General features: G+C 49.7%; 1 long non-coding RNA gene across 1 annotated transcript; it reads left to right on the forward strand.

Annotated features, from left to right (window-relative positions):
- Positions 1-2,825: 2,825 nt before the first annotated feature.
- On the forward strand, positions 2,826-8,970 carry LOC130832766 (uncharacterized). The gene is made up of 3 exons (XR_009048370.1): positions 2,826-3,201; positions 4,244-4,440; positions 8,310-8,970. It is a non-coding gene; the product is annotated as an uncharacterized LOC130832766 (long non-coding RNA).
- Positions 8,971-24,340: the final 15,370 nt, after the last annotated feature.

Here is a 24,340-nt window from a genome sequence, read left to right on the forward strand (position 1 = left end):
AAACGTTGCAAGGGAGAGAAATGCAGGTGTTAGCTTTACCATCTTCCTGTCTAGGAGGGTGGGTTGGAGGCTGAGAGAGCCCGGCCACAAGATATACCCTGTAAATCATCACTGCCACCATCACCTCCCAATCAGTGTTATGATACGCCTTTTTTCCTGCTGAAATAAACTGCTTTATTCAGAAAGCCAAAGGTTGAGAATCGAACATTATATTTTAAATCTCATTTGCACAGCTTTGAAACCAGAGTGGACATCCCTGGGCCAATCACCTAGGGTGACGTTGGCTGACAGATACCTGGATGAGGGACCCATCCCCTTAACCACCATCAAGTCAATTACCAGCCCTGTCACCTCCTCCGCCAACATCAAGCTCTGACAGCCGTCACCTCTTACGTCACTTGACAACGTCACCGTCAGTGTCACTGCCGCCATTGTCACGATTACCTCCATGACCTTCCTCCCCAGCGGCAGGGCGATGTCGAGCTGCCAGTGAGGTCACTTCCTTGCCTTGGCGCTCCCAGAAGTAATTGCTTAATGAGATGGTTGTGCTCTGAGTAGGAAAGAGCACATTAGTTACGCTCCAAGTAGGAAATCTTCCCAGGCTCTGATGAGGCTGGGGATGGTTTATATACTGGAGGGGTCTGCCCCTGTGAGTGTGGTGTGAGGGTCCAAGACTGGCCTCTGGGAGGCCGTTTCATCCATCCGCCTGCCTTTGTGGTGGAGAAAAGCAGCATAGCAGTTTGGAATGCTGGTCAAGTTAGTCTAGGTCAGCTTAAGCAAGTGACTTTGCCTTGCTAGGTCTCAGTTTCTTTATCTGTAATATGGGAATTATAAGAACTATCTTATAGAGGAACGTGGGGATTAGAGATAATGTAAATAAAGAGCCTGGCACAGTGCTTAACACTGAGGAGGCTCTCAAATGGAAGTCACTAGTATCTTTTATTGCTTTTATCAAACATGTATATAGAGCTCACTTTGTACCAGGCGCCGTTCGGAGCACTTGACACATTTCAGTTCATTAACTGAAATTTCATAAGCGCCCTAAGAAATAGGTACTACTATTGTTCCCTTTTTACGGATGAGGAAACTGAGGCACAGAGAGGTTAAGTAGCTTATGCAAGGTTACACAGCTAGTTAGTGACGGAGCTGAGATTTTAGCTCAGGGAGTGCAGCTCAAATCTGAGCTCTTGACCTTGATGGTCTCCAGCAACAAGTGCCTTCCCTCGTTCTAAAAACCTCCCCTCCTGCTCCGTCAAGGACGGAGAAGACGTTGCTCTTTTTGTCCAGCCATTGGAAAGGGGCCTCCGGAAGTCACCGTGTCCAGTCTCTCATCTTGGACAGAAATGCCCCCGTTCACCTTGCCCAGGGCCTCCCATCCCTCCCAGCCAGGAAGCCTTTCCTGTTGTCTGATTTGGATTCAGGCTGAGGCAGCAGTTCCCGGGGAGGAACCTCCTGGGCTGAGATACCTGGTAGTGGGGACCTCAGTGGACGTGGAGGAGGGAGGGTTCTTGACGTGGAATGGGGGTGGAGGATCTGGGTGTGGGGAGCCCTGGTGCAGGCCTCCCTGTTAGCTGCTCCCTGGGGGGTCTTGTTTCCGCCTACTCCTCCTCCACAACTGCACCAGGCCCTCTCAGGCCCTCACAAGCTCCAGGGCTCTCACCAAGCCCCCCACTCGCAAGCTCTCGCATGCCTCACTCAGGGCCTGCCGCGTCTGCTGGGCCCCCTCTTCTGGTCCCCATCCCTCCTGCCCTCTTGATGTCTGCCCTCATTGCCTGCTCCCTGGAGTCGGAGATCCCATTCCACCCAGGCTGCCCTCCCACTGCAACCCTCTTGGTCTCTTCTCCCTTTTACTCGGTCGTGGGGGGCTCCTTGGGGAGCTGGCACCATAACCCAGGGCCTGGGCATCTCAGTCACCATGGCTTCGATATGTCCCAAACCCACCACATCTTCTCTCCCCGAATTTGGCCTCCATCTTAGTCAGGGGCCCAAACCGGAAAGAAAATTCGGGGTCTCCCTAGACGTGCCCCTCTCCTTCCTCCACACTCCATCCCAGCCATCTAACAGGTGGTGAGCCCTTACTGCATACCAGGCCGAGAAGCTCCCTGAGTGGGGCCGCTCAAGGTGGGTTCCTGGGCATGTATAAACACTCCTGAAGTTTCCACAGATACGGGGATGGGGAAGAGGTTTGTGATAAGTCTGGACTTCCCACAGTTAAGCTGGGGTGAGCAGGGCCCCTCCGGAGGGTCGTGTGAAGGGGCTGCTTGTGGACGCAGACCCCCCTTCAGGACTCAGGCGCTCATTCCCCCAGAAACCACCTCGTACAAGACTACGTTCCCTCCCTGGGGGCAGCCTGGATTCAGGGCTTGGTCCCCGGGGAGGCTCAGGGGCCTGCTTCCCTTGCCTCCGTTTGGATTAACTCTGAAGGGCTGTCCCAGCTCCTTGGGGAAATCATGTCTGACACCGCGCCACCAATTAGGCCTCTTGTTCCCTCACCCATAGGCTTCATAGCCCTCATCCCACTTCATGATTACCTTCATTCATTTGTTCAACACCAGGCGTGCCCCATGCACTGATACAAAAGTGAACAGGAGGCACAGTCCCTGCTCTAGATGCGAGACAGACAACAGCACGTGCATAATAATAATGTGAGGTGGTGACCCATGTTCTGAAAGAAAGTGAGGAGGACAAAGGGTAGAAGTAAGGAAGTTGCTCTTTTTTTTTTTTTTTTTTTTGATGTGGATCCTTTTTAAGGTTTTTTCTGAATTTGTTATAATATTGCTTTTATGTTTTGTTTTTTTTGGCTATAAGGCATGTGGGGTCTTAGCTCCCCAATCAGGGATCAAACCTGCACCCCCTGCATTGGAAGGTGAAGTTTTAACCACTGGACCACCAGGGAAGTCCCAGAGGATGCTCTTTTGAGAGGCTAACATTTGAACGGAAGTCCATGCGGAGTGAGAGAGGAAGTCACAGAGATATCGGAGCGTGGGACATCCCAGGAGAGGGAACAGCAAGTTCAAGGGGACTTGAGGCAGGAATGTGCCTGCAAACTTGAGAAACAAGGAGGCCAGTATGTCCAGAATGGAAGGAGCCAGGGCCAGCTGGATGTGCTGCCTTCCTGGTTGCTTCACTTCACCTCACCGGTGCCCTTGGGCAAGATCCTGCCCTGTCCTGAGATTCAGGGGCTCCATCAGGGCAGCAGGGGTGAGTCCTCCTTGGCCACTGATGAGCAGGTCTGTTGAGATTAAATTGGGGCCCCTTATTTTCTCCCCTGGCCCCCCCCCCCATATCTTTCTCGCCTAGCCCTTAACCCCATTTCTTTTTTTAAAATTAATTAATTAATTAATTATTGGCTGCGTTAGGTCTTCATTGCTGCACACGGGCTTTCTCTAGTTGATGCGAGTGGGGGCTACTCTTCATTGTGGTGCGTGGGCTCCTCATTGTAGTGGCTTCTCTTGTTGAGGAGCACAGGCTCTAGGCACATGGGCTTCAATAGTTGTGGCACATGGGCTTAGTTGCTCTGCAGTATGTAGAACCTTCCCAGAGCAGGGCTCAAACCCATGTCCCCTGCATTGGCAGGCAGATTCTTAACCACTGCACCGCCTAGGAAGTCCTCCCATTTCTAACTATATTTTCATGTGTGATTACTTGCTGTCTGTAAGGTCTCTAGGTGCAGGGACAGTGCCTGCTTCATTCACCAGCAGTTGCCCAGAGTCTAGCACTGTGCTGGTTTATATAGGAGGCACTCAGTAAATGTTGAATGAATGAATGAAACCACTTTGTAAATTATAAAGCAGAAGTGGTGGGAAAGGCTGTGATGGTCGTAAAATAACTGCTGTCTACACAGGCAGAGGAAGCAGCCCAACAGGAGTCTAATCAGTGTGTGGCAGAGTGGGGGAATTTGAGTAGCATCCTCCCCACCCCACCCCACCCCACCCCTAACCCCAGGACTTGATAAGACTGAAAATAACAATAATAACAACAGTCATTTCATCTATGCCACCTCATTTAATCTTCATAAGAAAGTCATGAGGTGAGTACTACCATTATACCCATTGTAAAGATTTGGAAGCTGAGGCTCATGGATTTTAAGGAATTTACCTAATATAAATAAATGGTGGGGCTGGGATTCAAACCCAGGTCTGTCTGAGATCATGGTCCACTACAGGGTTAGCAATGACTCTTCTGCTCCTCTCCTCACCTTTACACTTTTAAATCTTCTCCATCTCCATCTTGCCTCCTCCAGACTCCCTGCTCCATCCAAGCACTGCTCAGAACCTGTTTATCTATCTGTAGAGTGGACACATGAATCCCTGCCCATTTCATAGTGATGGCCCAGGAGGACGAGGACATGCTCCGTACATGGTCAAGGGCTGGGTGAAGTGGCGCTGACGTAGTGGAAGACGCAGCAGGAACCTGCCCAAGGCCAACCTGAGGTGGCAGGTGAGCGCCCCTGGGTTCTGGCCGGGCACTGTGGGTGAGTGAGTGTGAGTGTGTGAGGGTGTGGGTGAGTGTGAGTGTGTGAGGGTGTGGGTGAGGGTGAGTGTGTGAGGGTGTGGGTGAGGGTGAGTGTAGACCTGCCTCCAGGGGACTCTTGGAGGGCAAGAAAAGCACCCTCTGCTTCTAACTATAAGGCTTCCAGTTTATTAAATAAAAAAGTAAAAAGGGCTGCATAATACATGGTATATTGTAAATGTTTACATTTAACAAATGAATGCTTTTAACACACAGAATACAATGCAACATAATTGTGCTATTCACAAGATAATTACAGGGTTTATAGCAAATATTAATTCATAGTGCACTGCGGGAGGTGTGGTCGGGTCACGAGACACAAGCTGAGATTCGCCCAGTGAGCGGTCTGAGCTGCTCGCCCATTGCGTACCTTTGTCACTGCATGTTATATCCTCATTTGGGCATCTCAGTGGCCTATATGGCCCTACTGCATCTGGCCGCCTCCTCCCCACCCTCAGCCCATTCTCTGGCTTCTTCGAGGCTCTTTGAATCAAGGCAGGCACAACCTTGACCCAGGGCATCTGCACTTGCTGCCCCCTCTGTCTGGACTCGGCTTCCTTAGATATTCTCGTGGATTAATTCCACCACATCTTCTGGTCTCTATGCAAAGTCCCTTCTTGGGAGGCCTTCCTGCACCATCCTATTTAGAACTGTAAACCATCCCCACATGCCCTATTCCCCATCCCATGTTTATTTTTCTCCCTAAAAGAACTTTTCAACATCTCATCAACACACACGCACGCGCGCACACACACACACACAAACACATGCTATTGGTTTATTGTCTACTGCATCCCTAGGGCTGCTAACTGCTGGACCATAGTAGGTACTTAATAAGCAAGAATGAATTACTTGCTACATCAAAGGACTCTCTCTGATGCCCTCTCTGTGAGGCCCACCCCAGTTCCTTGACCTGGAGCCCATGCATTATAAGACGAATCTCATGGGGGTTGGACATTTGGACCCCAAGAGATCTCCTGATGCTGCCATCTGAGAGGCAGTGATTTAAACTAGATGGGGGGACTTCCCAGGTGACGCAGTGGTGAAGAGTCTGCTTGCCAATGCAGGGGATACGGGTTCAAGCCCTGCCCTGGGAAGATTCCACATGCCACGGAGCAACTAAGCCCGTGCGCCACAACTACTGAGCCTGTGCTCTAGAGCCCATGAGCCACAACTACTGAGCCCATGTGCCGCAACTATTGAAGCCCACACGCCTAGGGCCTGTGCTCCACAAGAGAAGCCACTGCAATGAGGAGCCTGCGCACCACAATGAAGAGTAGCCCCTGCTCGCAGCAACTAGAGAAAGACCATGTGTAGCAACGAAGACCCAACGCAGCCAATAAATAAATAAATAAATTTAAAAAAATTGTTAAAAAAATAAAAAATAAACTAGATGGGGATTGGGATCCAATGCAGCTCCGAGTCTCAGGCCATTCCCCAGTGGCCTCCGGGGTCTACCTACTGTCCCCTGGTGACCATACCTCTGAAGTGCATCTGGTGTGGGTAAACGATCAGAGTCCTAAATGTTACTGTGTGCCAGGCTCCAAGTCTCATTTCATCCTCATCTTATCCCTATTTTGTGGATGAGGAATCTGAGGCATTGTCAAGGGAGGGATTTGTTTTAATGGCAAATCCCTGATAAATTCCGTGCAGACCTCTCCTCCTCCCTCTATGTTCCTCCTAAACACTTAGAATTTGCAGTGCACACCAGGCAGGTGCATGCTTAAGCTGTGGCCTCTGTCTGGAGGCCTGTCCCCTTCCCTCCTTTATAGGTCTCAGCTCTGCTGGTTGTTCTTCTCAGGGCTTCAGGGCAGAATGAGGTTAGGTGCCTCCTTTGGGTCCCACAGAAGCTGTATGTCCCTTTGGCAAAGCACTGAGGGAAGGTGGGGAGTGCGGGGGCGGGGGGCAGGAACCACTTCTGCCCTTTACTGATCTGCTTTCCTCACCAGGCCATCAGCACCTTGAGGGCAGGCACACATTTTTGGGTTTTTAAAAATCTTGTATTCATTCATTGATTTATGAGTTCACTCACACATGTTTATTGAGCACCTATTCTGTGTTCTGAGATCAATTTGGAGCTTAGAGACACAGCATCAGTGCTGTGAAGGGGATGAACAGGGACTGAGGAGGAGGGTTAGATGTCCCAGTGCCCAGTGCAGGTGCCAGAGTCAGCACCAAAAACTTATTTGAACTAGAGCTGAAAGGCCCCAAGGCCAACCAGCTGTTAAGGGGCAGGACCGACTGCTTCACTATCCCTCTTCTGTACAGAGAGAAGCTCTTCTGGTCCACTGCCTAGCTGTGTGGCCTAGGGAAAACTCCTACACCTCTCTGTGCCTCGGTTTCTTCATTTGTAAACTAGTATTAAGTATTATCTCTTTTTTAAAAGAATAAATGTGGTAAAGGCTTGAAAGGTATGAGCACAGAGTCTGGAATACAGTTAGTGCTCAATGGACAGGAGGGAGAAAATGAGGAAGAGGATGGAGGCCAGGAAAGTTGGAGAAGTGCTGGCCTGCCTCTCTCTGCCCTTGGATCACCGGCTCAGCCTGGGTGGGCAGTTTCACAAATGGCCACGAGGTGGCGCCCGAATCCCAGTTATTTGGTTGTCGGTAAATTTTTTTTTTCCCCCCTTTAGCAGATGAAGCTGTTTAGAGGAGTCGGGCCAGAGAGTCAGGTGGGCTCCTGTGGCTTAGGATGGGTCGGGGCTGGGGTCTGGACATGGCGCCGCTTCCATCCTCTCCCTCCTTTTGGTTTTTTTCTTGGTGTTTCCCTGTCAGTGTTCAGGTGTAGGGTCCACACCCACCTCTCCCCTGCAGTCACTTCCACCCCCTCTTTTCCCCTCCCCTCCCAGCATAGGAGCCCAATTGGGGCTTTTGCTAAGTAGGCCATGATCCTTGACTGCCAAATGGTGGGCACCTGGCCCCTCAAGCTATTTCCCTTTCCCTTTCTCATTCATGAACCAGGCTGGGTTGTAGCGGTTGGGGGACACTTAACTACACACTTCCCGTAGGCCCTGCAGGGTGGGGAGCCAGAGGAAATGACCCTGTTCCTGTTCTTAGTATTCTGGGGGTGGGGTGGGAGGTCAGACTAGAAACCAAAAGAGGCAAAAGGAAAACATGCAGGAGTTACTTAAGACTTCCTTCCCATCGGTATGTTCAGCACACAGGAAATATGATCCTCATTGCACAGATGTGGAAACTGAGTCTGAGAAGTGTTAGGCCACGTGCATATCTTGCCCTTCCCGTAACCCTGGGCTCCCTCTCCAGCAAGGGGTGTGGTCCACACTAAATATTCATAAGTTCACTCAACAGCATCTACCAAGCTTTGCAGATCCAGGGAGAATCAGATCCAGCCCCTGCTCTAGGGCACTGGCAGTCTGGAGAGAGAGGGTGGCAGGGAACCACACAGGGCACTTTGTCCTTGAAGTCAGTGCTGGGTGCAGTGGGGACCCAGAAGATGCGGTTGCTGGTGCCACCTGAACAGGTTGGGACACGATGGGAAGGAAGGTCTGAGAGACTTTGTAGATTCCTTGAGGACCAAGAATCTACTCGAGTGTAATTTTCAAAAAGATAAGATCATGGCCCTTATACAAAAAAAAAAAAAATGAATGTGTGTCAAAGATATTCTTTCACTCTGTAACTGACAAGGAACCAGCAAGGTGTTAAAAGTAGTTCAAATGAGAATGTTCTCTACTGGACAAAATTCCTTTGCGTGGCTGTACATAGGAATCATTTGCTTGCTATGGGCAAGAATCATCTGCATTATTATCTGTTTTCTACAAATTACTTCTCTCCCTACAGAGTTATAAAGTCAGTCAAAGACAACCAACAGCACACAGCCCCACGGATCAGATCATCAGGGATGCTCAGCCTTCCTCTGAAAGGACACTTAGGAATCTCTTTTGCCTCTTCCAAGGCTTTTATATGTTCTCTTGACTAACCCTTAGAAGGATCAGGAAAAATCAGGGAGCAGCTGTTCCTGAGGGAGTAGGTCATCTGGAGAGAATCCGGTCCCCATCCTTCCACCATCCCCTTCTGCATCCAGGTGACAGATTTCCAACTCTAGCAGGAGCCGGCCAGTCAGTGCCCACCAGCAGGTGGCACAGGAGGCAAATTCTCAGCAGCACCGTAGGGAATTCAAGGGCTGGGAGCTGGGGGCTGGCTCCCAATTTTTGACCACTGCTGGCCTCTGGGAGTCAGCTTCCATGACTTGAGAATATCACAGGGCTGTTCTGTGTGAGCTCACCTCCAGTTGTGAAGTCATTCATTCACCGATTCGGTCATTTTTTCGTTCAAGAAACATGAGGTCAGGCCCACAAATCATGTTCCTGAGTTTCTCCAGAGAATCAGTCCTTGTCTTTGCTTGTCTTTGTTTGCCCAGCTTTGCTGCCAGGACTCAGAGCCACCTGAAATTCTGAAAACTCAGAATCACTCCTCTGCACCCCAGCCCTGCCTACCCCTGTGTCCACTTCCTTTGGAAAATTCACCTCATCAGAGGTTGAATAAAAGCTTTCCTTCTATAATCTCCTTTGAAGATCTTATTATTCCCATTTTCCAGGTGAGACAGCAGACTCCTCCTCTTCTGGGGCCATCCTGGCTGTGCGGAGAGGCTGTGCCCCCAACCTTTGAGGCCCAAGGATGGCTGAGGTGTCACTCTAGACCTCACCATTTCCCTGGACTCCCTACAAGCTCACACTCACAGAGGCCTGCAGCATAAAAGGCACCTTCTCAGTCCTTCCCAGGGGTCATCAAAGTTCTCCAAAAGGTAGCGGGGGTAACTACAAACGCAGCGCCACCCCGACTCAGCAGACAAGGAGCAGTGACCTCACTTCTCTTCTCAGCTGAGACCCCTGCTCTGGGGTAGGGGCAGCCGGCTCATGGACGGAGGTGGGCAGGTGGGGTCCTGAAGGCCATTGTGGTAGTAAGGTCTGCGCCGGGGCATGAGAGTGGTGGTGGGGTCTGTGGTGTGAGGCCACCAGAGGGCACATCTGTCCCACTGCGCGCTGGGCAGTGGTTTTCAGGAGGGTCCTGTCCTGGCCCCTTGGCCCTGCCCTGTATGCTGGGTCCAGTGCTGTGGAAGAAAATCTTCCTCCCATCATGGGAGGTGAGGAGTGAGTCAGGGTGAGGGTCCCTGTGCCCACCATGACTGTAACATCCACAGGACAGAGGTCACGACAGTGCTGTTGTCAAGCCCCTCAGGAATTTTCCAAAAGAGGAATCTTTGAGAGAAAAGAGTGGGACTACCAGGGAAGTGGATCCTAAGGGAAAAGGATCCTGGTCTCTGAGCCCCTTGGGCCTGCAGGCAGCGAGACGTGGCAGGATGAGTTAGAGGTGGCGGCGTGCAAAGCGTGTGGAGAAGTAGAGGGCAGAAAAGGGGAGAGGAATCATGAAGGTCTCAGAGGCCTACCTTTCCCTGAGGGAAGCGGCGAGCCCAGACAGGCCAGGAAAAGTCTCCACACAATTAGCATAACCTTGAGTCTCCCATCTTTCCGGAGAAGCACGCAGCCTGACTCAGCAGTCAGGACAGCTTGTACCAATGGCCTGGACCTCTTCGCTCTAACAAACTGGGTCATCCCAGAGTTGTTCCTTCAGGAAGGGTCCCTGGGCGTTTTGCAAAGGCAATGTTTCATTTCCTCAGATATGTTCTGAGAAACTGATAGAACTTCTGGCTTGGTGAAGGCTATGCAGCTGAGAAGTGGGCCCTCTCAGTGGTCCTGACCAGACTTTCCGGTTTCTTCTACCAAAAGAAACTAACCAGAGTGGTCTCCTTTGGACTGGTAGACTCTCTGGGATCCTTGGACTTACCTCAGGAGAAGAAAAGGTGCATCTCTCACTATCACTAAGATGGGCACTCAGAAATCCTGGTATTTGGGGCTTCCCTAGTGGCGCAGTGGTTAAGAATGCTCCTGCCAATGCAGGGGACAAGGGTTCAAGCCCTGGTCTGGGAAGATCCCGCATGCCACGGAGCAACGAAGCCCGTGCACCACAACTACTGAGCCTACGCTCTAGAGCCCACGAGCCACAACTACTGAGCCCATGTGCCACAACTACTGAAGCCCGCGCACCTAGAGCCCATGCTCCACAACAAGAGAAGCCACTGCAGTGAGAAGCCTGCACACCACAATGAAGAGTAGCCCCTGCTCACAGCAACTGGAGAAAGCCTGTGCACAACAACAAAGACCCAACGCAGCCAATAAATAAATAAATTAATTAATTAATTAAAAAGAAATCCTGGTATTTGAATAGCAGAGGAATTATGAACTTATTTTGTCTCTTGTGGTGATGAAGCAGGATGTTCTCTAAAGACAAGGAAGTTAATAGCTGCTTCCAATCATTTGGGCCCTTTCCCTCAAATGCCAAGGGAGCTTCCTTTCCTATTCTCCCTGATATAGGAGAAGCTGGGGGAGTCTGCATGGCTGCCTTTGGTGCCTGAGGTCCCACTGAGGCAAGTCTGGGCCACACAGTCTTTTCCTGTCATCCGCTTTGTGACTGCTTTCTGGAGATGTTCCAAGTGCAGCATATTCTCACCCTCAGCTGCATTCATCATCTCTTGCCAGGCCACAGACTACCCCCACACTTAGCCACGATAAACATTTATTCTCGCACATAGCTTCTGTGATCAGGAATCCAGGAGCAGCTTAGCTGGTGGCTCTGAATCAGGGTCTGTCCTGAAGTTGTGGTCAGGATGTCAGTCGGCACTGCAGTCACCTGAAAGCTTGGCTGGGGCTGGAGAACCCCTCCTGTGGTGGCTCACCCACGTGGCTGGCAAGTTGGTGCTGATGGTTGGCAGACCGCCTCAGTTCTTCCCCTCATGGGCCCCTCCATAGGACTGCTTGCGTGTCCTCATGCATGGCAGCTGGCTTCTCCCAGAGTAAGTGATCCATCCAGGAGAGTGAGGCTGAAACCATCATGTCTTTTATGAAATAGCCTAAATCACATGCAGTCTCTCCCGCTGTATCCTATTGGTCACCTAGGTCAGCCCTGTTTAGTGTGGGAGGGGACTACACAAGGACCTGACCACCAGACGGTGGGGCTTGCTGGGGGCCATCTTGGAGGCTGGCTACCACAGGAGCCTTCAGATAAATCTTCAGGAATATGAAACTAATATGCTGATGTTTTCTTGCCTCAAAGAGCGATTTAAGTGATCTTAAGCATCTCTTCCATCCCACGGTGGCCTCTGTCTGAAGACAGATGAAGATGACAGCCAGTGCACACCTCACCAACTTCCCATCAGCTCGCTTCCTCCTTTGCCCCTCATTGATCTCCTACTTTTTGCATCTCGGCAGTGAGTTCCAGCTGTAGCACAAAGTGTCTTTCCCAGTCCATCCCAGCTCTCCCAAATACATTACTGGCCCAGGACTTCCCCAGTGGCATAGTGGTTAAAACTTCATGCTCCCAATGCAGGGGGCCCAGGTTCAATCCCTGGTCAGGGAACTAGATCCCACATACATGTCACAACTGAGAGTTCTCATGCTGCAACTAAGGAGCCCATGTGCCACAACTAAGACCTGGTGCAAATAACTAAATAAATTTTTTTTTAAAAAACCACATGCACACAAAAAAAACAAAAACAAAACCAGTGTCAGCCCTTGGCATCTTACAGTTTCCCCAGGAAAATGTCTAGATGGGCCCATTTCTTAGGGACCGCCCAGTTTGAGATCATAGGGACAACCTCAGACCCACCAACTCTGACCCCATGTCATCCTGCCAGCCTGCAGCAGTGAAAGTGCTTTTGGAGGCCAGGGATAGAAGCCGACTCAGCCAAAAGTAGAATTTAGTGGAAAGATGCCCGAATGTGTCACAGGCTGGAGGGACACTGAAGAGCTAGGATCCAGGAAGGGCAGGGACCAGGCAATCCTGTAGACCTGAACATCAGGGGTTCATGGGCTGTCACTGTGGAACCCAGCCATCAATGGACACAGTATCAAAGACTCCTGTTTCTGTTCCACTTTCCTGGCAAAGAGAACGTGTGTGGTGCAGCTTGAGTCAGGTGCCCACCCCTGGTCCAATCAGCAATGACTGAAGAAGGGGTGGAATCCCAGTGATGGTGCTGTATGATGGGGACGGGCCCTAGAGCGGGTAATATTGCTGAGGGCTGAGCTTCTCACTGGGAGATATTTATTCAGGAAAGGGTTTTGTTCTGTGCAGAAATAAAGTATCTGAACTATTAGAGAGTGCCAAGACCACACTGTATCCCCTTCCCCTTTCTAGAATCTTCCTGGGACTCTGAGAGCTACTCACTTATTCAAGAAGCTTTCTTCTTGCTTTTCTTCCCCTCTGAATATCCAACCCGGAATCTGGCATCCACTCATGGGCTTCAAAGTCACTTCACAATGTGGTTCAAAGACCACCTACTTGGGAAGCTTGGCAAAAACTCAGGCTCTGGGGATTGGGCCTATGAATCTGAATTAAACCTGCTGCCCAGGTGATTCTAATGCACAGTAAGGTTGAGAAGCACCACCCTGGAGTACTGCAGATGTAGCCTCATGCCAGCTCCCCTAAGTCCCACAAAGTGGCAGAGCTCTGTGGGAAGCCACTTCTTCACCCCGATCCCCTCCACTACCCCCTGACCATCTCCTGGATCTTGTTCTAGCACTGTCCAGTGCCCCTCATGTCCTTCTCCTAGCAGGAGCATGGAGCTTTGAGATACACATCTTTTGTTCTGAACCTACTCCTGCTACCATCTTTTGTTTTTTTCCTACCTTCACTTTCCTTCTGTTCTGATTCTCTCCAATACTCACTTAAAAAAAATAATAAATTTATTTATTTTATTTATTTATTGGCTGTGTTGGGTCTTCGTTGCTGCACACGGGCTTTCTCTAGTTGCTGCGAGCAGGGGCTACTCTTTGTTGCGATGTGTGGGCTCCTCATTGTAGTGGCTTCTCTTGTTGTGGAGTACAGGCTCTAGGTGCGTGGGCTTCAATAGTTGCAGCACACAGGCTCAATAGTTGTGGCTCACAGGCTCTAGAGCACAGGCTCAATAGTTGTGGCGCATGGGCTTAGTTGTTCCGTGGCATGTGGAATCTTCCCAGAGCAGGGCTTGAACCCGTGTCCCCTGCATTGGCAGGCAGATTCTTAACCACTGCGCCACCTAGGAAGTCCCTCCAATATTCACTTTTTATTTATCATTTAAAAAATCTTTGTACTTATATAAACAACCTGAAACCCTTTTTTTTTAACGGAGCTAGGTGATGAATATCCAAATGAGGGAATGAATTTCAATTGTTACTAATCCTAGAGGGTTATTACACCCTGTGCAGATGGGCCTGATGAGCACTGCACTAGGATTTCTAATTATCCTTAATGAGCTTCCAAAATGCATAGGCCATAATAGGGTAAGGTGGATTGTTACCTAAATGGCCCAGTGAATCAAGCCTCTGGTATCTATACCCTCCCACATTGACTCTGGGCTTGCCCTTGTGACTTGCTTTGGCCAGTGGAGTACTAGCAACCATGAATACAAACAGAGGCTTAAAAAGTGCTGGTGCCTTGGGGCTTTCTCTTGGAATTCTCATGGAATCACCATATGAGGAAACTTAGCTTGGACTATCTTCCTTGAGGATGAAAGACCACATGGAGAGGGAAGTCCAGCTAGCCCCACTGTCCCAAACAAACCCAGCCCTCAGCCATTCCTCCAATTGAATGCAGCTGCACAAGCAAGCCCTGGAAAAACCAGCAGAAGAATGCAGCCAATCCACAGAATCATGAGAAATAATAAAGCATTAGTAAGTCCTAAATTTTGGGTGTTTTGTTATGCAGCAATAGCTGACTGATACATAAGGTCATAGTAATAATCACAGAACAGTACTTCTGTGTCACTATATCTACCTGATATTCGGTAGCTTCACGTAGATCTGCTGTAGTGAAGCAATAAAAAAAATACAGTGGCTTAAACAAGATAATTTTTTTTCTTATATATAAGAGGTCAGAGGTAGATGGTTCAGGGTTGGTGGGGCAACCCTGCTTACCCTCAAAATGGCTCTTTCATCTCTGGATCCAAGGTAACTGCTCCAGCTCTTATTATCTTCCCACCAGCAAAAGAGAAAAGAGCGAGGGAAGGGCAAGCCTAATCCTTTTAAGGGCAAAACTCAGAAATGGCACGTTTCACTTCTATTCACGTTCCTTTGGCTAGAAGTTGGGCATATGGCTTCACCTAGTTGCAAAGGAGACTGGGAAATGTAGTTTCTGACTAGGCAGCATGTACCCAGGTAAAATATGGTAGTTCTTTTTATTAAAGAAAGGAGAAACTACACAACATTGTAAATCAACTATACGTCAACAAAATAATTTTTTTTTAAAAAAGGAGAAACTATATATTTGAGAATAACTGGCAGTCACTGCCATAGGCTGCCTCCAGAGTGAGTATTCTCATGAATAAATATGAGTGTCCTATAGATTAGATGGTTTATCTTCATTGTAAGTCAATGAAATCAAATTTTAATGTACAAATTGGTTAGAATGCTTTAGGCTGCAAGTAACAAAATACTCAACTAAATGTTGCCTAAAGAGTTGAGAGCTTTATAATTTTAAGGGGTCTTATTTTGGAACCAACACTGCTTTCCTCTTTCTGCCTTCCCATCTTCTATTGATATGTTAGGGGTCCCTCCTTCATGGCTAAAAGATGGCTACAGTGGTTCCAAGCATCATATCCACAGACAAAAATAATAATAACAGCTATCATGTATCGAGTGCTCACCATGTGCCAGAGATATCTAAACATTTTAGGTGTATTCGCTCATTTGATCTTCACGACAACCCTATGAGGATGGTGCCATTGTTATTTTTATGTTGCAGATGAGGCAGAAAGATCAAGCAACTCTCTCAAGACCAGACAGCTAATCAGAGCCCAGCCAGGCTTTTAACCCTGACTCTGTGGGAGTTTTTTTGTTTGTTTGTTTTTTAAATTAATTATTGGCTACATTGGGTCTTTGTTGCTGTGCAGAGGCTTTCTCTAGTTGCAGCGAGTGGGGGCTACTCTTCACTGTGTTGCATGGGCTCCTCATGATGGTGGCTTCTCTTGTTGCAGAGCACAGGCTCTAGGTGCGTGGGCTTCTGTGGTTGTGGCACAGCGGGCTCTAGAGCGCAGGCTCAATAGTTGTGGTGCTTGGGCTTAGTTGCTCCTCGGCATGTGGGATCTTCCTGGACTAGGGTTCGAACCTGTGTCCCCTGTATTGGTAGGTGGACTCTTAACCACTGCACCACCAGGGAAGTCCCCTGACTGTGTTTTTAATGTAATGGCTTGGCTGCTCGGCCACAGACAGCACCTGCAAAAAGAGAGCTGGGACAGGGCTTGCCCTAAAATGGTTTTCTCTCCTTTTATTAGAGAGGGAAATCCTTCCCGAAGCCCCCAGCCCACTTCCCTGTCTGTCTCATTGGCCAGAAGAGGGTCACATGCCTACCTCAACCCAGTCACAGCAGAGGGGAGTGGGAACACATGCCATTATCTTCCACCAGTCATCAACCTCCCCACCCTTCTCTGGGTGGGTACATTGCCCTCTCACCTGAACACAACAGGCTTCTTTTAGTAAGGAAGCAGGGGGCAGAGTCTGCTCTGAAGGCAGAACCCAGGCTTGGCTGGGGGTTCCCAGCTCATCAGGATTGAAATAAATTTGGCTCAGACCCCATCCCTCACCCTCCCCAAGGCTTCTTCAATTTCTAAGGCTTACAATTGTGTGGCTCTGGTTTCCTGCTTCTGCTGAATTCTAGCAGCTGTTCTCTTTATTTCTGCCCTGGAATTGACTCAAACGTAGGATGCAGCCCATTTCTTCTCCCAAGAAACCATGAATACCAGGCTGTTCTGTGAGCGGAAGCTGTTTGGGTCTCTGGAAGTCACAGCGCTGCTCAGCACACGACTGAAAGTGACATTCCTGGGACATTCCTGCTCTTAAAAGCTGTGGCCCCCAGGCATTCCTCACACACACTTCATCCCAGCCCCTCCACCGCTCCCTTCTGTCCGTGCTGGGCTGCCTGCTCCCATCTGCTAGCTCCCCATCTCCATTTGCCCTCCTACCTTCACAGCCCTCCCACCTCACCGCCCCCAGGGGCTTCCCAGGCTCACTTGTAACACCAAGCAGTTTGAGCGATTCGGCCCTTCCCAGCTTCTCCTCCCAAACTCGACTACCTGGCTACCCTTGCCAAACCCAATAAGGGGCCTCAGAACAAAAGGGCCTTTTATTTAATAAAGCAGGATCTACTCTCCAGAGAAGGAAACTGTGGTTAGAAAGAACAATGGACCCCCCCACCTCTGGATTCCTCTGGAGGGTGAAATCAAAATTTCACAAAATGCTGACAGCCAAGGGGTCCTCCCCCTGTCGGAGCCTCTAGGCATCCTTAAAGTTCACCATAAAGGACACAGTTGCTCTTCCAGAACCTAAGTAAAAAAAAAACTGCATTAGAGGGATGCCATCTTCCTGGAGCTTCTAAACCCCTGTCCCCTGGAACTTCCCTGGAGGTCCAAATCTCAAGACTCCGTGCTTCCACAGCAGGGGGCACAGGCTCAATCCCTGGTCAGGGTATAAGATCCCACATGCTGCATGGTATGATCAACAAAACAAAAGAAAACAAAACCACGTCCCCCAAACTGGTGCCTCTGGATGCCTCTAGGGGCTACCTGCCCTGGCCAGCAGGTGCTCTGCTTTGGAGGTTCAAAAGCCTCAGTGATTCCTTGTATGAGCCTGTTGTGAGTGATTCTGAGAGCTGAAGAAGTAGGAGGGATCCTCTGCCCAGCATCTCTCACAATAGTCCTAAAATCATCTCAGGGCCAGGATAGCTCACAACCAAAACCCAGTCCTTGCCCCGCCCACGGGAGGCAGAGTTCCGCCCTCAGGCCTTAGCTGTCTCCTGTCCGCCCTCAGAATTTGCTCAGATCAGAAGCACCTCCTTCCCCAAGCTGGGAGCTCAGACTCAGCACCCTTACCCCCAGGCTCTGCACAGGTGCCTTTCTCTGACTCTCCTGCCCTGGGCCCTTGGTTCAAGGATCTGGCCACTGGTGGGACTCGGGCTGAGTTGGGGAGGAGGGGCTGGAGGGAGCCGCATTGTTCTGGTGGCCCCTGGCGGCAGCAAGGAGGGAGACATGTGTAGGAGAGAGGTGCGGAGGAAGGGAGAGGAGCTGGCTGGACCCACCGAGGGGTGAAGAGTCCTGAGAGTTCAGTGTCAGGGTGGCCCCAGGGCTTTTAAGAACAGGAACAGCTCTTGTGCTATTTTCCACTGTGTGCTGTGTCTTTAGTGAAAGTCTTGCTCACACAACAGCCGGTACCCATGGTTGCTCTGTGAGCTGGGGAAAATGTTCTCCGTCCCTTGGTCCCTCACTTGGATCCATTCCAGGGCATACATAAAGGCCATAGCGACAAGAAAGCAGCAGCAGCAGGACAGTGGCCATGAGAACTGGCAGAGATCTGTGGGGGAGGTCTTCGCAGAGCCACAGTCACAGCTGGGTTGCCAGCAGCCCATCTCTAAGCCCAGAGGCCATAGGGGGTTACATCTCAAGGGCAGACATTTGTCCCCCTCCTCCTGGGAGTCTCAAGGTGTGGTCCTGGGATCAGCAGCAGCAGCAGCAGAAACATCTGGAAAATGCAAATTCTTTACCTTACCTGAAACCTACCTAAGCAAGCCTGGGTGGGTGGGGATTCCGATGCACCTGGAGTTTGGGAAGAACCATCGAAGCTAACAGAAGCCTGATTTTGTCCAGGTGTGGTGTAACTAGGGCGTTTCCATTCCTCTCTGCCAGTTATTCATTTAGGGGGAGGTTTGGGACCCGGTTCTGGTCAATCAGCAGATGGGGTTCTGGAAAGATATCCCATCCGCCCCCCCCCCCCCTTACAAAACCGGAAAGACATCTGAGGGGAAGGATTGCTTTGTCTTATCACCTTTGGACACTGTCAGAGGCTGTGTACAGAGGGGTTAAATGGGGGCGGTGTGGAGCCAGGCTGCTGAGACGTGCATCCCAGGGTAGAGGGCAAAGGGAAGAATGGAACGATACAGTAATAGTCATACTGCTCACATTTATCAAGGGCTTTTCATGTGCCAGGTACTGTTCTAAGTACTTCACTCAGCATATTTCACCCTCATAGCAGTTTTAAGAAGTAGGTTCTGTTATTCCCATTTTATAGATGAGGAAACTGAGGCACAGAGAGGTTTAAATGACTTGTCCAAAGTCACACGATGGATAATACAGAGTCAACAGTTCAGACCCAGGCCACAGGGGTGGGGCATCAAAGGCTACGTAGACAATCTTGGCCTTCTTCTAAGTACCACAGGAAGCGGTTGAAAAATTGTAAACAGGGTGGCAGCTCTGATTTTCCTTTTAAAAGTCACTGAAGCACTTTGCTCATAAAATTCCCCAGGTGGCTGGGGACAAGCCAGATGCACTTGCAGAGCCTGTTCTTCAGCCTCTTTCACTTGCCTCTGAGCCATCACGCCCCTTAGCAAACCCAGAGGCTTGGGTGACTGCGTGGGACCAGGGTGACTCATGCTGGTGGGGGTGGGACAACCACAAATCCCAGTCACCCTCTGGGGAAAAAATAAATTGCACCAAATCACTATGATATTAGTTCAGTCAAAGAATAGAAAGATGATCTTTGGAGAGTGGAATTGTAGGTGATTTTTTTTCAATCTGAATTTTTACAGTTTCTACCAGTTGACCATGTATCACTTGTTATTTAAAAACCAATTTAATTATATAGAAAAAGAAAGTTGAGGGGCCAAAACAGCCCTCTCTGGGTGGTTGGCTTCTGTTAATACCAGCTTTCGCTGAAACAGGCATGATGATGACTCATTCTTGGAGACTGTGGATAGAAAGTGTGCTGGCCCCTTTCTCGGTGCTTTCTGTGACGCGCATTAACTCATTTAATCCTTACCAGGTCACAAAGCTGAGGAGTGACAGCCTAGAGTTCCGCTCTCAACCACGTACTCTGCTGCTTTTCTGGAAAATGTTTCCAGGTCCCCTGTGGATGAAAGGCTTGTCCTCCTTTCCTCTCTCCACAGTGAAAATGGCCTCCATTCTGGGCAACAGGATCGCTCAGGTAGGGGGTTGGGAGCAGAAGAAATCAAGGAGACTGGACAGGAGTGTCCCGCAGTTGTCTGAATCCTTGGAAGCCCAGACAAAACTCATTCTTGCTTTTGTCAGTGCCCAGAACCATCAGCCTAGACCCCAGGCTCCTGGGACTTTCATGGTACGTGTGGGTAGAGAGGGGTGGCTATTTGAGAGCCGCAGACATCCAAGCATTGTTTTTAAAAAATGTGTGGCTTTGATGAGGAGAAATTTGGAGTTCATAGCTTTATGCCTGCTCGCCTCTGTTTGAAAACCCTTTACATGTAACCCCTAGCAACTCCTGCGCTCTGTAATCACCTGTAACCTATGAAAACTGAGTAGCCAATCAATTAATCCACTCAATTAATGCCAACTGTAGCCAATCAATTAATGCCAATTGTAGCTATGTGTTTTAACCTATATAAGGAGAGAATGCACCTAGAACGGTGCCCAGAATTTTGGAGCGTTAGCTTGTCTGGTGCCGCTGGCTCAATAAACCTGAGTTCTCCAACCCTCCGAGTGTGGTGCTTGGTTTCTCGTGGGATTGATTTCTGCAACAGCTTCAAATCTCAGCTCTGCTATTTACCAGGTGTGAGACCTTTGGCAAGTATCTTGTCTTTGTGAGTCTCAGTTTCTTATCAATGAAACGAATATCTTGGCAGTTGTCCGTGTCAAATGGCATAATATATGTAAAGCTCTGAGCATAGTGCCTGATGCGTGATAACCACTCATTAAAGGATGCTTATTGTTGTTCTTATTTAAGAAGCGTTTAGGGAGCAACTACTTTGTGCCCAGCACTGTGCCAACAGCAGACCCTCCTGGAGGTCCCAGAGCTGAGGAATTGCACCTCGAAGCTCCAACTACCCACAGACATAAGAATTTAGCAGAAGCAAGAAGTCAGAGCTAGCAACCCTGAGCATGTCCACGGGCTGGGTTTTGGGTGAAATTTACCTCAGTCTCATGGGCGCCTCTGCTGATACCTGGCTTATAGACATTAGGGCAACACGTACCCTTTCCTCCTGGCTGGCAGAAGTCTGACTTGGCCAAGGTTTAGGGGGAACAATGTATCCAGGTCTCGGGGGTAAACTGTGTCTGGTCTGAGTTGAGTATGGCTTACCTATTCCGTTTTGCCAGCAAAGAACTTGCTCAGAGTCACTCAGGGAGTAGCTGGAAAGGCTAAACTTTCAGTCAGTGCATTTTGGGAGTGAGTGTGTGACCCCATTCTGACAAACAGGGAATAGTAGGACCTATGTCCCAAGATTGTTTGAAGAATTGAATTCATGGCTATACACAAAGTGCTTAGAACAGTCACTGGCATTCATAAGCATGTGACTGGTGTTAGTGGACTGATTTTATCTTCCTCTCCCATCACCCTTTCCCTCTCTGTTACAGCTACTTTACACACTCTTTCTGTACCTTAAATCACTATTTACAAACACTTAAATAAATATCTATATTTCCCGATCTTCCTTGAGGCAGATCTAGCCATATAACTAATTTCTGGCTAATGGAATATAATTAGAAGTGGTCATTTAACTTCTAGGAATTGCCTTTAAACAAGATTGTGTCTTTCTCTTCTTTTCTTTTTCCTGCTAGATGAAATGCAGGTGTGATGGCTGGAGCTGCAGCAGCCATTTTGGGCCATGAGGCAAAGCTGAATGTGGAGGATTTGAGACCAAAAAAGATAGAAAAAGCCTAGGTTCCTAATAATTGTGGTACCACCATGCCAGCTTGAACCCAGAACATTCCTGGACTTTCACATGAGAGACAGAAACTTCTAACTTCCCTCTTGTTTAGGCTCCTGTTATTTTGGGTATCTATCCCTCATAGCTGCCATGAATCCAAACTAATTCAGGAACAGAACTTGGATTTGGACCCAAGCTTGCCTGTCCCTGAGACACTCCACCATGTAGATAGCAGACTACCTGAATCAGAATCATGAGCGGGGAGCTTGGTTAAAATGTGTATTCCAGAGTCCCACATCAGCTCTGCCAAGGTAGACTTTCCAGAGCTGGGGCCTGGGCAATTCTATTTTAAGCAAGCTGCCTACCCAGAGGGTTCTGATGTACACTTAAATCTGAGACCATGACATGTCATTGTGTTTCCTCTTGCAAATCCTAAGAAAATCAGGAGTCCATTCCGATCCCTTGAGTGGAACTAAAGGCAAGTGGAACTCAGGGACCTAAAATAACAGGGGACTCTGGGGTGGAGGGGGGCTTGTGGACAGAGGTCAAGAGTCTGGAGCCTCAGATAATCTGCATCTATCCCCTAAGGCAGGGGTTGTGCAGCACCTCTCTGAGGATGCAGCTCTATTTCGGTGGGGGGTGGGGGTGGGGGTGCATAGGGGGAGCTGAATAATGTGGAGGCGCAACCACCTCCACACCCCTGCCCTCACTCATAGCAGTTGCTCCAAAGCTGGGATCATCTCAAGCCCTGAGTGTCTCTGGCATATTGAGATGCCCTTATGGTGGCCGGGACAAGCCCCAGGAGGCAAATCTCAGCTCAGGAGCCAGGATTTTAGTGCAAAGCTGTTTCCCCTTCTGCCAGCCACTCTTCTCCTTTTGAGAAACAGCTCATGCCTTTCATAAGCTGGTGGGCCCCAGGGGAGACTCAAAGCCTGACATGAGGCACCTGGGGACCATGTGACAGGAGCTGCATGCTGTCTGACCTTGCCACAAAGTCAGGTGTGCCCAGCAGCATCTGTCGTCAAGGGGAGAAGGCACACAGGGAGAGAGACGGGCCCAGGCACGTCCTGAAGCCCAGGCGAGCTGCGGAGCAGGCAGCTAACTCCCCAGAGGCCCTGCTCCAGCTCCCAGCTGTCCCTCCCTCCACCCACACCTCAGATGCAGGTCCCTGAGGCTCAGTTGCCCAAGAATTGAAAACTCAAGCCTGTGCCATGTCAAGAGCTCAGGGACACTTGGCACAATACGTGGCGAAGACTGGAACTCAAGGGCAGAGCGCCCACCGGCATCAGGTCTGGTGAGGCTGGAGGCACCATGAGGCAGAGGGACCCTGGTCCCCGCCTTGTTCTCCTGTTCATAGGCGAGTGTGGAATGACCTTGGGGTGATGGTGTGAGGGGAATGAAGGCTAAGCAATCTGACCTTAAGTGTCAGCTGTTTGGGAAAGCGCCAGCCTGGAGGCCTTGGGCGCATGTGCCCCGCCTCACCCACATCCCAGGAAAGGCTGGGTTCAGGCACAGCCTCTCCTTCAGGGACCAGGAGCCACTGGTCCCAGCTTGCTAGTTGCCAGGCAACCCAGGATGAGCCTTTGAGGTCATTTCTGAGACAATCCTGAGCTCTCTCCACAGCGTGCTAACAGATGGTTCCACAAGCAGCCAGCTCAGCCAGAAATTGATTGCTGTGGCGCTGTTGCCTGTTTCGGCAGCGACAGTGACGAGAAACCTTTCCAGGGCTTCTAGCAGTACCTTTTGTTGTCCGTTTTGCATGGAAGGAGAGGCAGCTTGAGGTCAGGCTCTATGTCAGCTCTGGGCAGTGGCTGGAGGTCTTGCCAGGTGGGCAGGGACTTGGAAAGGGGGAGATCAGGGGACTGGTGACAAGGAGGTGCTGCGTGGTTGGACTCTCAGGATGAGCCCAGATTGCAAGAGGATGATTGTCCCAGGTGACTGTCCAACAAGGGGCACCCTTTGAAAGGAGACTCGATATTTAGGGGATACCTGCAGGTGTCACTATCTTCCCTTCTCTGATTTTAGGACCTGGACAAAATTAGAGAAAATATCGCAACATCCACTAGGCCAGCAGTCCCCAACCTTTTTGGCCCCAGATGCCGGTTTCATGGAAGACAGTTTTTCCAGGGACATGGCAGGGGTGGCGGGGGGTGGGGGTGGGGGGAGTGGTTCAGGTGGTGACTCGAGTGATGGGGAGCAATGGGGAGCGGCAGATGAAGCTTCGCTTGCCTGCTGCTCACCTCCCACTGTGCGGCCCGGTTCCCAAGAGGCTGCTGACTGCTACCAATCGGTAGCCCGGGGTTTGAGGACCCCTGCACTAGACCTTATCTTTGATACTTCTAATTGCAGTGAAACACGTTTTAGGACAAGAGAGACCATTCATGGGCTTTTCCCTGTCACATCTGGCTACTATTCCCTGGGGACAGAACGGGTCATAACTGGATTGTGACTCTTGCTCATCTGAGGCAGCCTCAGAGGTGACATCTCAGCTTGACTTTCTTGCTTTCTTTGAGGCCCAAAGAGCTTCAACTTTCTGATAGAAATGTTAAACTGCATTTTTTTTTTTCTTTCAGGACAAGGATGAATTCCCTTAAGAATTTTGCAAACATTACATGTTCTCTTTCCCCTTGTTGCAATATGTATCATTTATCTTCTGGTGTAACTTGGTTAATAGTCATAGTTTGTTAATTCCATCTGGTTCCCAAGAGGAGGACAAATTGTTACATGGTGACACCCTGGGTTCTGAGAGTCTCCCATAAGCCACAGCTGGTCAAGTGCCTCATCAGTGGAAGAGCAGCAATTTGTTCTCCTGCAACAGAATCTTATTGTAGAGTTCGATTTCTTCTCCATCCTCCCTCTGCACCTCCTTTCTTTCTTTTTTTTAAAAAATAAATTTATTTATTTATTTTATTTATTTATTGGCTGCGTTGGGTCTTCATTGCTGCATAAGGGCTTTCTCTAGTTGATGCGAGTGGGGGCTACTCTTCATTGTGGTGCATGGGTTCCTCATTGTAGTGGCTTCTCTTGTTGTGGAGCACGGGCCCTAGGTGGTGGGCTTCAATAGTTGCAGCACATGGGCTCAATAGTTGTGGCTCACGGGATCTAGAGCACAGGCTCAG

This window comes from Hippopotamus amphibius, chromosome 1 (genome assembly GCF_030028045.1).
Source record: "Hippopotamus amphibius kiboko isolate mHipAmp2 chromosome 1, mHipAmp2.hap2, whole genome shotgun sequence".
Classification (NCBI taxonomy): Eukaryota; Metazoa; Chordata; class Mammalia; order Artiodactyla; family Hippopotamidae; genus Hippopotamus; species Hippopotamus amphibius.